This window comes from Tympanuchus pallidicinctus, unplaced genomic scaffold (genome assembly GCF_026119805.1).
Source record: "Tympanuchus pallidicinctus isolate F22 unplaced genomic scaffold, pur_lepc_1.0 scaffold22, whole genome shotgun sequence".
Lineage (NCBI taxonomy): Eukaryota > Metazoa > Chordata > Aves > Galliformes > Phasianidae > Tympanuchus > Tympanuchus pallidicinctus.
Window position 1 is genome coordinate 10,565,163 of NW_026294739.1, and position 14,224 is coordinate 10,579,386.

Consider the following 14,224-nt stretch of genomic DNA (forward strand, 5'->3'; position numbering starts at 1 on the left):
TTTATAGTTTCATTATTAATTTATTGCTGTATGACTTCTGCTATTTGTAAATGTCAAATATGGAAAAGAGTACTTTGATTTAACCTTCCCTGTTATAAAATAAAAGCTTTATTTCCACCGTCCTTGAGGAAACATCTCCTATCTCAGGGCAAATAGAATAGAACTTCTCTCAATAGAGAGTAATCTTGATGTGAGTGGAAATGTGTAAGGGTGGTGTTTTTTCTTTTAAAGCTGATTTCATACACACAAGACATACAAGCACGCAGTGTCCCTAAGTGAGCTTAATCAGGAGATGCTTCAAACATGCAATGATCTTATTCTCCTTTTGTTCATTTTCTCCTGCTCTCTTTGGAAAGCAGGCAATTCATGCAACAGACTTTATTCAACATACTGCTCTAAAGAAGGAAAACGTATTTCTGTATCTCAGTGTGTTACATGCATCCTGTCAACAGCGTACTTTTTTTGTTGCTTTTCATCAAAACCAATTGAAAAACCCCAGTTCTCACAATAGACCTATCATGAGTGCCAGGAAAAGAAGTCTGTCTTTCAGCTGTGAGTGCACACAGATAGATCAGGTTGCATCCATCTCTACTGTCAAATTTTCCTTTTTCTAAGTAACAATTTCTTCATTTCACACATACTTTTAAACATTCTATGGGGAAGAATGTTCTCCTTCAGGGTATATTTGACCCTACGTCCTCTAACCAAGAGTTCATGTGAAGGTGTTTGTGTCAAAAATGACTTCTAACTGCTCCAGCTAGTTCTGGTTATTTCTGACTATATTTGACAAAAAATATTCCCAGTGCTAACTGGATGAGAATGAATTGTTTTGAGGAATGGTGTTTATTTCTGTCTTATCTTTTTTTTTTGATGAAGCATTGCTGAAACCTATTAGATGACTATTTGTCATTGTTGTCATTGTTAGTTTGACCTCTCCATTGTGTAACTGGGGGGAAAATAGGACGTGCTTTAAGTTTGTCAAAATAAAGAATATCAACAATGTCATTTTTATGTTCTCTGAACAAATATTTCTTGGTCTTTTTTTTTTTTTTGTTATGTCGTTGTTACTCTTCCAAAGATGTTACCAGCATGTTAGCTGTGTTTATCCAACCAGGCATTTTGGCGTTTCCATTGCAAGATGATTAGCATCCACTTCACTGAGCAATCCTAAAGTTATCACACGTATCTCAATGCAGGTCAGGTGATCTGTGCAGTTGACAAACTCAGGCTTTTTCTGTTAGATTCCTAAATGTATAACAAGTCTGAACTTACAGTAAGGAGTTATTATCTGTAAAAGAGTAAAATTATTGGTATTTTTCCATAGGAATTATTCACAAGATGATAATGTCTGCTGAAGAAATATATTGCAGTTTTTAATGAGATTTTTAAGAAGACTCACCTGAACATTTTACAGTTCTCTCTAAAGAGAGTATGTCTGAAACCTTTTTTTTCTCTTGGTCAAGTGCTGTAATCACCAAAATAAAAAATGCAGAGGAAACCAGCTGTTGGAGAAGGGCTGAATCTTTTAATAGAAGAAGTTAAAGTTTTTCTCCTACCATACAGTGCTCATCTCTATATAATTTAAAATGTATTCAGCATTTCCTACCTCTTGTGTACTTGAGTATGTTATAGGGTTGGCATGATAATTATGTTAAGTCAGTTGCAAGCTGTTTAGTATTCATCAGGATTGGCTGGTCTGCCACCTCAGCTCCTAACTGAAAAATGAAAGTTGGAATTGTCTTGTATGATCAATTACATTTTCAAGATTTATTTTTGGTTGGGAGTTACTCTGCACAAGGAGCTGAAGGCAGAGGAGCTTACACTAACCTGACTTCAATCATCTTAAAAAGGGAGGGTACAAAATTAATTATCTTAAAGTCAGCAGTGAGCTGGAATAACAGCAACAGTACTTTTGTTAGTACTGAAGCCCTGGCATCCTTCTGATTTTACTTTATTTATTTATTGCATACTTTATTGCTGTAACTGATGCTTACAGCAGTCGTTGTCTGGCTAGAGCTGTTTTAACAATCTGGTCAGCCAGGCTCCAGCAGGTACTAAATAATGACTGACTCGGTCATTTTCATTGAGCTGAACTAAAAGCCCTGAAAGAAGACATTCTGCTTCACTACAAGGCTGTTAATTGCTTGCTTTCTTAACTGGTTCGGAATGCTACATGTGAATTTCCAGCAAGCTTCTAAGGTATTGATGTTTATTTTCATCTGTTGACATAAATCAGCAATGTATGTTATATATAAGCTGTATGAACTTCCTATGTTATGAAGTTAATGCTGTAAATCATTTAGAGCGTATCTGACTCCTTTGGAACCAGAGTACTGTGAGGGGTTCAGAGGACAAGGGGCACATAGACAGGAGCTTTTCCCTTGTCAAGTTAAGGAGAGTCTTCACAACTCTGTACAGCTTGTATCTGTGGAGGGAAGGAAGCATGCAAAGAAGGGATATTTAGGAATAAAGATTGTAGAGACACAATCACAGAATGAATCATGGAATGGCTTGGATTGGAAGTGATTTCAAGGATCATGAAAGTCCAACCCCCTGCCACAAGCAGATTTGCCAGCCACTAGATCAAGCTGAGTAGGAGCAGTACCATCCAGAAGAATGAAAATATTAGTTTATCTGTGATCTGCTGGTTCCAGCCTTTGGACATCTTACAGAACATTCAGTGGAGATTTAATCTGAAGCAGAACTAAAAGTACTTGGAATTCTAGAGTCACTTTTTAATGTTTTGAATGTAGAAGGACGTGGTTTTCAATGTAATCTGACCACAATCTAATGACCCTTTTTACCTTAATGGTGTGAGAGGCCCTGCTACAAACAAGAGTTATATAATGTGTTCAGTTTTAATCACAGTTGGCCATTTCTCTATATACAAGGTATATAGAGTATACAAGGTGAGGAGGAAAGAAGAAAGTATTATGTTAATTTACTAATTAAATTGCTTTAGATGCATATCTGTGATATTAGGAAAGTTGATTCCACAGTGAAGGGAACTATGTGAAAAGCCCCATGTGCAGTCTCATTTCTCTGCTGAATTTTAGAGTACAGAAATGAGGCACAATTGGATTTTTAATAAAAGATCAGATTTTTTTTCTCAAAACACTTTTTTTGCATCATTCAGTGACTTTTCTTGAAGTGGTTATAGTACATAATAGAGCAAATAATGGTTAGCAGACTGTCACATGGAAATACAGGACAATTCAGTGTGGGATGGCATAGTGAACAGCTAAGTTCCATTTCAGGTTAAATATTTATAATGCTGAGATGGGAATCTCCTTTTCTTAATGCAAAAGAGGTAGAAATGTGTCTACTGTGAATAGCAGGATTAAGGAAAATAAAAAATTAATATTGTACACATAGAGAACAGAACAGCACGTAGAGCATCCTATTTGCTGCAGGTAATTAAATCTTGCAGAGAAACCTGAGCAATTTATTAACTGTAAAAACTATTTAGTGGAGAGAGGAAATGACTATGCGAAGATGAAGGGCCAAAATGGGAGATAATGTAACTTTTTGTCCTGTAACATTGGATGTAACTGTGTTATTAGTTTATTTTTGAAACAATTTGCATAACTAATTTTCTTCAAGTGGCTTTGATATGTTAATGACAGCTCTGAAGACAACCCAGTAGAAATCAAATAACGGAGCTGGATATGCTTGGACAGAGCCCTGGGATTGCCTTTAGAGAACAAGCATGCAAAGCAATTTCACTTGAGCTAATAGGAATGTGTTTATAATGAGAAATAACTTGTGCTCCTTATATCTGATTTTCAGAATTGTTCAAACTTGTAATGTCTTAAGTAAAATTATTTATTCAATTACTTTCCTTGTCTCTAGGACAGGAAAGTAAAAACCACATAATTAGAAATAGCTACATACCTGTCCAGAAGTAATCAACAGGTTTTTTTTACTGTATGTGAAAAATCTCCATATAGTAGTAAAGGTTTTACTGTGTAAGACAAGAGGGGGGTAGAGATACTTACTGCAGGAGTTATTTCTACAAAAATGTAAAGAGCCCTTTTGTTCAGTATTATATGAAGGCTATTTTGGGGTTGCAGGCCTTTAAATGTTTTTATTGGAGGGAAGAATTGGTAGTTGATGGGAAGAAATAGCAATACTAGAAATATCAAAAGGTATATTTCACAACATCTGAATTCTGATCTGTATTCTTCTGAACACTAATCATTTGCTCCTTGAGACTTCATTTCTGCACTAAGAATTTGTGGTTTTTTTTCAGAAGTTAGAGAACTCTAGAGATACTTAATGTCAGTTCATTTCAGGTTGTGTGCATTTTTCTTTGAATATATTTTAGGTCATTTCCGATAAAAAATAAAAATTTCATAACAAGTAATTTACTTTTCAGACGTACCTCAGAAAAGTTCCATTTTCTTTTTCTTTTCAGTACACAGTGCTTCTGCGTATTGATATCCTAAGACTAAAATTCCACTTAAAACAGGTCAATTCAATGGGAAGAAGATAAAAGGCTTATGGGATAGCTTTTTAATGGCACATACAAGTTCTAGATTTTTAAATCACTGCAGCTAAAAGAAGAACGCACTGCTTTTTATGTGCTATTTGAGCTGTTGAGAATAGGGCTGCTTTCTATTCAGAAGAGTTTGTAGGATAAATCTGAGAATCTAATTTTTCTCATTTGTTGAAGTCTCAGTTTGTAACCATCAGATCGTTTCTGTCTTCAGGGACTTCTCGCAGAACATTGAGTTGGTTCACACATTCACGTTTTTATTTATGTTAATTACCCCTACTGAGAAGGAAGAATGCCTTGGCAGTGAATGTAGGGCATCTCATGCTTTCATGGTGACTTATCCCTGGGGATCTCCTTCTAGTTGCATGGTTTTTGTTTTTAACTTAGCTGGATAAAGATTCCCCTTTTAAAATGGCAAGAAAAAATGAGTACAAAATAAAATGCACACTGGCAGGCAAGTACAGTTAGTGGACAAAGGAAAAAAAAGATTGGTGGAAACAGGAAGAGGTTAAGAATTGATAGTAATCCAAATGTGAGGGTTAGCAATGTGTAGAGCTCTCCAGGAGTCACCAGGTTTAGGCAGAAGGACACTTGCGTTTTACAAAGAAACTGATATTATTCTTGAATGAATGATTGATTTTGTTTTGATTTTGGAGTTAATGGAGAAATATTTAAAAGCTTCTAACAGCTGAAAAATGCAGCAACTGTGTGCAATTGTGTGCTTTTGGTTTTATTTTCTTGAAGAGAATTTCAGTTTTCATGTAAGTAATGAGAATCTGTAGACAGATACTGTGGCAAAATTCAAGTGTGAGAGCAGCTAGTGGAAACCGTGATCTACGAGTCTTCTATTTAGTGGGAAAATACTGCACATTCTCAGCATTGTCTTATTTACTGATTACTGTGAAGGAAGTCACTGCAGTCTGCACCTGAGTGTGCTGGAAAAAGATCTTCCTCCTCCCATCCACTGTTGAATTCCTAATGCACTTCACTATAGGTTATACAGCTTGCGCTGTGTTTCTGTTGCATTGAATGCTCCATTATTATCTTCAAAGTGAAATAAACGCAACAGGAAAAAATGGCAGTGCCTCGTCAACCCAGGGTGTAAACAAGCATAATTTTTATATTTTTGCAATACTGGGTTTTAATGAGCCATGGCACAAATTTGAGTTTACCTTTTCCAAAGTTGCTGCTGGCTCACTTCTGAGAATGCAGTACAGATCAGAAAAGTTCTTCATATTAAGAATCTTCTTCAGAGCAAATTAGACTACAAAAGGCTCTTCATGTCCAGTTGTTCAATTTTCTTAGTATGATCCATTTTGTAGCTTATTTTTCTACTGTCTGAAGAAAGCAGTTATGTCACTATATTTCTTAGCGTTTACAGGAGAAGGTTAATTACTAATCATTAGCAATCCTTTTTTTTTTTGTCACCTTCTAAACCAAAATTAAGTTAAATAACTCATGAGAGTGTAACAACAAGACTTATAATTTATCAAATTATACTATTTATGCATCTGTTTCATTTAGTATTTATAGTACATTCTATTTGATTTCACATATGTATTATTTTCAGTAACACTGTTGATTCCTTGTTCTTGTCTCAGAAGCAGCACTGAGGAATGGCACTTCTGTTTTAGAAAATATTTCTGAAAGTGCTCTTAATAAATAACGAAATAAAAGTTCTAAAGAAGAACTCCTGTTACTTTAAAATGCTGAACAGAGTTGTTTATCTGCATATCAGAAATAGTGGAAATGATGAGGCTTTCTTTAGATTGTCTGATAAATCAGTGAAGCATTGATTTGGAAGGTCCATTTGTCTCCTGAAGCTGAAAGATAATTCGGTATCTATTGGAGGACACCTGCTGCCCTCTACCATGCCAGAGTAGCTCTGCTGATGTGCCTTGATTGTAAGTGCATTCTCCAGCCAGAACAAGAAGTGCTAATCAAAATTTATTAAACTAAAGACTTGAGTCATATTGAGGTAGAAAAGAAGATAAAGAGACAAATCAACAACAAACAAGCTAGTTGTTTGGTTTTTTTTTTAACCACCTCATTCAATGGTTAAGTGTATTATAACATAAGTTTAGGTGAATAGTACTTTTTTTTTTTCTTGAATTCTTGTAAGCTGTTTATCAGAAAGAGTGTGAAAAAACAAGCTTGGAAAGCTGTTCATGGCTTTTGAAAACTAGTAACTAAGGATGGAAAGAATATTGGCTTTCTTCTGCTTTATTTTTTTAATGAGACCAAACAACATTCTTCTAGTGACATTGATGAAGTCACTTATGTCAATGAGAATTTAAAAATATATTCAGAATCAGAAACCTATTGAGTAGTTTGTCTGAAGTAATTATTTCACCCAATATTGGCAGATTCCTAAGTTACTTTTTGTTCTGTCAAAGAAAAAAAGGGTCATATCTCACTACAATTGGCTTTTAATGAAATACACACACACACACACACAAAAAAAAAAAAAAAAAAAAAAAAAAAAAAGTTGTTACAGAATTAGAGGTTAAGAGAGATTATTCAGAACAAAAATGTGAGCAGCTAAACAGGTGAGAACTAAAATGCTACAACCCTCATACAGAGAGGATACCATTTCATGTTTTGGAATTTGCCTGAGTTGTCAGTTAATGAACTATTAGTATCCATGTAAATTACTCCTGCTGAGAGTGGCTTTGGTAGAACAGAACCTTTTTTACAAAATACTTGATTTTTCTACTTACTGTGTATTCATCCTGTGGTCAAATCTGCCATTTATTTCAACAAGAGCATAAATTGATTTCTGTTTGTATTTCTCTGTAGTTGTATGTTGGATGTCCAAAATCAATGTTGGACAAATGAGTAGCTAGACTTTTGGACTGTCTAATTCTCTTTTCTTCCCTGCCAAAGGGAAAATCTACCTATTGTCAGAATGGCTTGCTTATCATTTCCAATTTCCAGCCTCAGCCTTCATGAGATATTAAGTTATTTTCACTCTGTCATAAGATGCGAGCCTATACCTTCCATTACAACTCTGTGTGAGAATTCCAGCATTTAGTTGTTTGTCCTCTGTTTACAAGCACAGAAGAACCACTTATTCAGCAGTTTCCATTAATGAGCTGCGCAGAACAAGAAGGTTCCCCAAACACTGCATAATTGACTAACAGAAAGTGCTATAGGACATTTATTGGTCTGTGTGTCTGCCCCTTCTTTTCCTGTAGTAGTTGTCTATTTGTCAAGAAATATGTCTGCTGAAGACACAAGAATCCATCTTCCCAACCAACCTTTCTTGGAGATTCTAGGAAAATAATAAAATTTGCTGTGTTGTGCTTGTCTTTCTTGTCAGAGAAAAGAGGAAACTGCTTCTCATTTAGAACATAATTTGTGCTAATGTGACATTTTCATGTGAATGAGTTCTCAGAACACAGTATGTACATACTCCAAATCAGAAATACTGAGAGAACAGTTATTTGCTTTTAAATTAAATTTGATTTTAAATATGGTTTGACTGACAAGGGCTGAATCAAATAGAAGATACCACTGGGTATGAATGGAATTGCAGTAAAATCTAATTTGTCATAATAACTTCAATTAATAGTACTATAAAGTATCTAAAAATGCATGTACTGACATTTAGAAGAATCTCTTTTTTTTCTAAGTCATACTGTTAGTCAAGAACTATGTTTTGATTGTGCTTTGGAAAATACTGTATTAATCAGTTTTTATAGTAACGCAAATGTAGTATTTGCTCTGTAGGTCTCAAGTGTTAAGGTTTCTTATGTATTTGATATGCTGTTCACGTGATAACTGGTTAGTTCTGAAAAGGACACAAAAGCATCACCCCTGCCTGCATAGGCCTGCGTTCTGGTTCCTTCTGGTGACAGCTGAATCAGTTCATTTGAAGGGCAAATGTCAGTCAACCTTGTGTTGTCAAAAAGAAAAGAAGAAAAAGGAGAAATGCTCTGCATGATATTTCCTATGGTATTTGATTGTATTTGACAGGAGGTGAACAACCCCAACCTGGTAATTCTGAGCTCACCTGATTAGAACACACAGATGACAAATGTCAGTAAAGCATCTTTTTCCTGACATGTGAAAATAGCTGCATTTAACTAAGTTCTGCATTCTGCCTCTCTTTGTAAGCTTGAATAAAAGTTTAAATTATGACATCTACAAAACTGATTATGCATTTTTCAAAATAGTGGCTCTTCTGCAACTTAATGAACATTTCCATTTTCCCTTAAAATAGATGAAACCGATTCTTTCTTTCTAATTTCTAGTGCATTTGCATTTTTCTCTGAAAATCTTTGCAGTTTTACTTGTTCCATAATAGATCAATTTGAAGCTCACAGCAGATGCTTAGAGATTTGCTTGATATTCATGTGATGTAAATGTCTAATCAAATATTACATTGAATAACCAGTACAGGGGTCATTAATGTTAATTTTCACTTTTAATTTTCTATTTTGAAAAGTTTGGGTGAACAAAAACTCCATCTGATTGCAAATTAGCACAAATTTTGGATTGTCATTTTGATGTTTTGTTGGTGATCTGGTATCCAGCTTACACTCCCAGCTGCTAATGCAGATAATCACTGAAAAGTGATTTGGTTTGAGTGTCTGTTTTTACTAGTAGGAAAAAGGAAGCATTGCAAAACTAAATTTTCTATTATGAAGAGCCATAGAAAGAACTGGAGGGAATCTCTGTATTTTCTCTACACTTTGACAAGAAAGACAAAGGACTTCTTAAAACAGTATGTCCTCTTGACATAAGGGCTCCTTCTGTTCATCTTGTGTTTCTGCTCTCACAGTGTGATATTTCCTTGGTCTGGAAAACTTGCTTTTTTTTTTTTTTTTTTTTTTTTTTTTTTTGGCAGAGGAAAAAAAAAGAAGCAAACCAAGCAAGCAGAACTCCAAAAACAAAGTCTGCCAAAAAAAAAGCCAATAGCAATAGCTTCTCTCCCCATATGATGTAACATCTTCAAAGAAAGGAGTTGAGGCAAATAAAATCTTGCTCCACAGTAAAGTTTATGCATAACATTGAACCAAGAGAGGATTTTTTTTTTTAATATTTAACATGTCCAGTAATGTCTGTGTTTGATTTTTCACTTTCCTGATTCTTGTTGTTGTCTTTAATTGCATCTGCCTTGCACCAGTGGAAGGCTGGTAACCTTGATAAACGAACTGCAGACTCAAACTGAGAGGCTTACAATTTGTGATCACCAGTAAGCATTGTTAGTGGTGGTAAATCAATTAATTGTGTGCCAGTTTTGACTGTGTGATGCTACTTTAATGGTTAATACGTTATCTTGTATGAACAGTTGCTTAAAAAAAAGCTGGGAGCTGGCAATTTTCTCATGCATATGGTGTTCTGCATTTTGGTGGTAACAGTATAATTTGCACTCCTTATATTTGCATGCATTTTAAGACAGCCCATAGAATTCTTCAGAGCTGAAGAGCAACTGGCCATAGAGGAGAACTTGGGGGGAAAAAAAAGTAATCCGTATTATAAGTGGCATAACCATTTCTGTAATGTTATTTTTAGTCATATGAGATATGGAGGGGATTCACATTTCTTTGAACTGAAGAGAAGCCAATGTGCAGTGAACAGCTCAGGCACATTTTGGCACATTATAGTGCAGCATCATGCTTGTTCATCTGCCCTGCTGTGTCCTGCTGATGTAGTATCACCTTTTTATTTAGCCTGAGTTGCCATAGCAGCCACAGTGCTCATGAGATCGTATTTTAATTAGGAATTTCCTAGCAGTCTTTATTCTAACATGTGTGCCTTATGTGCGTAGTATGCTAATAAACCTATTGAATGCAGAAGAGATTGATAAATGTGCTGCTTTCTAGGATTTCAGTTTGCTTGCAAGAAGGTAAGCCTAGCCTCAGTGTGTTATGGAAATCTCTTTCAATCTTGAGTATTACTGAAATATAACAGGAAGAGTAAAAAAAAATGGTCCTTACCAGACAGTAGTGTAGAAATAGAAGTATAAAGTGAGGAATATTCCTATGTCTTCACACATGTTGGAGTCTGCACCTGGTATGATGGTCACAGTATCTGCTACCTTTGACTGCAGGACTTAAGGTCTTCTTAAGTGGGGATCAGATTTCATGGCTAGTAAATTTAGAAGTGACTGCTGCATAAACAGAATCAGAAACCATGTGCCATGCTAACTGGGAGATTGTATGTGTTCCTCAAAGTGAAATACTGAATGTTGTAACTCTGCAGGTTACAAGGCTATCTAATTGAAACAAACAAAACAGTTTATGAAAGAAAATAATTAAGAATCAGTTTGGAATTGTCTGAATTCAGTTCATTCCTGTGTCCTTTCCAGTTAGCCAAACACTTCATGTATTAATCATGTAACTCTTTCAACTGTAGTGTCAGCAGAACTAAGAATGCAACAATGTCAGTGTACCTGTAGGTACCCAACTTGTCTTGAAACAAATAATTGAACTACATAAAAATCAAATTGTTTTTCTGTTAGGTGTGACTTCATTTTTTTTATTTTATCAATTTTTTTTTTTGCAAATCCTAAAATGAAACTAAACATTTTCAACAATCTCAAAATATACCTTAAATCACTTCAACATGAATGTTTATGGTGAAGAATGGAGATCTAGATATCAAATGTTGAGATAACTTTCCAGTGTGCGTACTTGAACATTCACTTGAAAGAAATATTTTGGGGAGGAAGAAGCTTATACTGGAGGGCTTGATCCATTGCAATCTCAGAAAGAAACAGACATGGCAGAATTCAATTTCCCACCGCAGCATAAACTGCAAAAAGTTAAAATGTCATTGTTAATTTGCTATGTAGAAACATTTCTATTCAGAAACTTCTACCTTGCTGATTGCAGCCAACATTTCTGCTCTATAACCTCTATTTATCCACTTTTATCAAGATGTTTAACAGTTCAGGGGTTTCTGAATTACTGTTTGTGATGATTTCTGGATACGGCATTGCATAAACATTTCAAGGATCACACATTTTTTTCATGTAGTTCAGCAATAGTTTCCTGTCCTCAAGTAATTTTGATACACACATGTCTAACCTGTAACATCGTATTTCCCAGTCCTGTACAGCAGCGCTTTCTTGGTTTAAAAAAAAAAAAAAAAAAAAAAAAAAAGTGTTAAAGTGCAGCCAGTTGTTCAGTTGTACCACATCTGCTTTTAAGTGCTCATGTAGAATTCATATTCAGAGAGGAAATCAAGAAGTAAAATTTGTTTGTAGTTCAACACCAGGCAGAAATAGAAAACTAATAGCTGGATCTCCACTGGATGATTTAGTCAGTCCTCTCTCTGTTGTACTGAATAGTTTTTTAATGATGAATACAAGTATTTCATACTGACCTGGTTATGACATTTAATACTATGCAGTTCCAAAGTGTCATAATTCAATATCCTCTGCACAATCCATTAGCTGCTTAATTAATTGCACTAATGACATTGTCCAGTGTTTGACACTTAGTGATAGAAGATTAGGTTCAAGTAACGTTCAGCCTAAAACCAATTCATATAAAAAATTCACTAATATTATCCCAGGATACCATCTGCAATATGAGCAGCTATGAATATCTGTGGCAGACTGTAATGAAGGCACTCCAGTGAAAACAGCAATTCTAAGCATAGTTACATACTGTGCTTCCTGACTATGCTATTTTATACCTTTTTACCCCTGACATTTCTACTTTAAAAAAAAAAAAAAAAAGAAGAAGAACAACATACAAACAAGGAGTTCTGAAACAGAACTGGATACTATTGCTTTCACTATATCAACTTCTGTTTGCATGGAACACCACTTTAAGAAAGTTCAGTACTGATGCACTGTGGCAGTAAGGCAGCTCATTTTTATAACTAATTAAAGAGAAAAGAGTTATTTGTAGCTTTTCTTTGTATTTGTATCCTACTTAGCATGAGGAAAAAACAGGTAGAACTTTAAATTGAACTTTGTCTTCTGTATTATTCTCTCCAGATGTGGTGATTGAGTGATCAACTTATAAAACATGTGGAACATCACAGCACAATAGTCAAATCCTAGAAGCTCCTATTCTTTAATTTCAGGCTGTTTTTTTAGATGTCAACACAGATCCTAAAACTGTGTTTAGATTAATGCAAAGGAGGTGTAGAGCTCTTATCTCCCACAAAAAGCCTAAAGAATTCTTGTGGTGAAATAAAAGGTTAAATAGAGGCTATTTTTTCCAGAAAAAAAAAGAGGTTGAGAGAAGAATTTGGAAAAGTGCTGAATAGATATTAAGGATGTTTCATATTTTGATGTTAAATGATAACAAAACTAAACAAGTAATGTAGTATGGAGCTAGTGAATGGGTAAAAGGTATATGTTAGTACAAGGAGTAGAAAACTCTTACAGCTCATGTTAAGGAGAATTTTTGGGCTAAATCCTATGCCGGTGACTTCAGAAAGTAATGTGTATTGGCAATTTAACTAATTCTGTGATTAGTAACTAAAATAACAAAAATAATTTCTAAATCTTAAGGAGCTTTTATCAGCATCTAGAAGTGATTCTCTCATGCAGAAGAAAACAATTTTCTGTATGATGTTTTCTCTCTGGTTCAAAACATTGGCTTTCATGTATAGAAAGATTTTTTCATGTTTGTGCTATCTTTATGCCATTAGGATATAAGTGGTATTATCATTAGTTATCTTCAGTAAGTAACTAAACATTAGGAAAGCTGTTATTAGTATCTTATAGTTGTGTCATTACCTGATGTTTAAACAGATAATATTTTCCCTTTAAAGTGGCTGAGAGGAAGCAAAAACGAAAAAAACCTCTGTGGGAGTCAGTGCTGAGACATTTCCAACATGTGCAATGCATGTGCGGTTGGACAGCTTTGAACTTCTTTGTACTGTACAGTCTTCGAAAATATGACTTATATGTAGTTGTGTAGATAATGCTACAAGAATTTGATATTAAAATAATTCCTTGTGTTTTGTAGAATTCAAAGTTTCAAGGTGTGTTCCTTGAAAATGGATTTTCAGTCTCTTGAATAAGAGATTTTCTTTCTCTCTCTCTCTCTCTTTCTTTCTTTCTCTCATTCTTTCTCTCTTCCTCTCTTTCTCTCTCTCTCTCTCTCTCTCTTTTATTTTCCTGTCAGTGTTACTTTTTTGGTTTTTTTTTCTTGTTTAATTGTATTGCTGTAGTTTATGGCTATTACATTCAGTGATAGTCTGAGTTATAATTGTTGATTTATTGGCATCCAAAGATTTTCTAATGTGTGTGAAACTTCTTCCTGTGACAGAAAAGAATATAATGAAAAATGTCCTTTTTTTCCCAATCTGAAAATTTTGGAAAATTTAAGAACTGGTATAACTAATTATAGCTATAATGATTTGTTCAAACATGAAATTTCTTATGGTTTCAGTGTTGCAGAAATGCCTGTAGTTGATAACTTGGTTTATAGCAGCTTAATGTTGTGTAATTTCTGCTGCTTGGCACTTAGTAATTAACTGTTTTTTGGTTTTTGCTTTTTTTTTTTTTTCCCCTATATTCTATTTAGGAATAGAAGAGAAAGAGATGGGATGTATATGGCAAGCCAGACTGGAAGGAGACCAGTAACAAAATGTGAGTAGAAATTTATTCAAGTTTTTTGTTTGATTTTGCTTTATAATATTTATCTATGATAAGGACATGCAGTATGTATTTTAAAAAATTGGATTTTTGAAATGCTTAATATAGAATAATGGAATCATTTGAGTTAGAAGGGACCTTGAAGATCATCTAGA

At 34.5% G+C, this 14,224-nt stretch overlaps 1 long non-coding RNA gene across 1 annotated transcript in view; it reads left to right on the forward strand.

The window, feature by feature from the left end:
* LOC128082195 (uncharacterized) overlaps nucleotides 1–14,224 on the forward strand; it is a 472,145-nt gene that overhangs the window by 285,028 nt on the left and 172,893 nt on the right. Inside the window, exon 4 of the long non-coding RNA XR_008207583.1 lies at nucleotides 13,999–14,063. This is a non-coding gene — a long non-coding RNA (uncharacterized LOC128082195). The remainder of the gene's footprint in view (nucleotides 1–13,998; nucleotides 14,064–14,224) is intronic.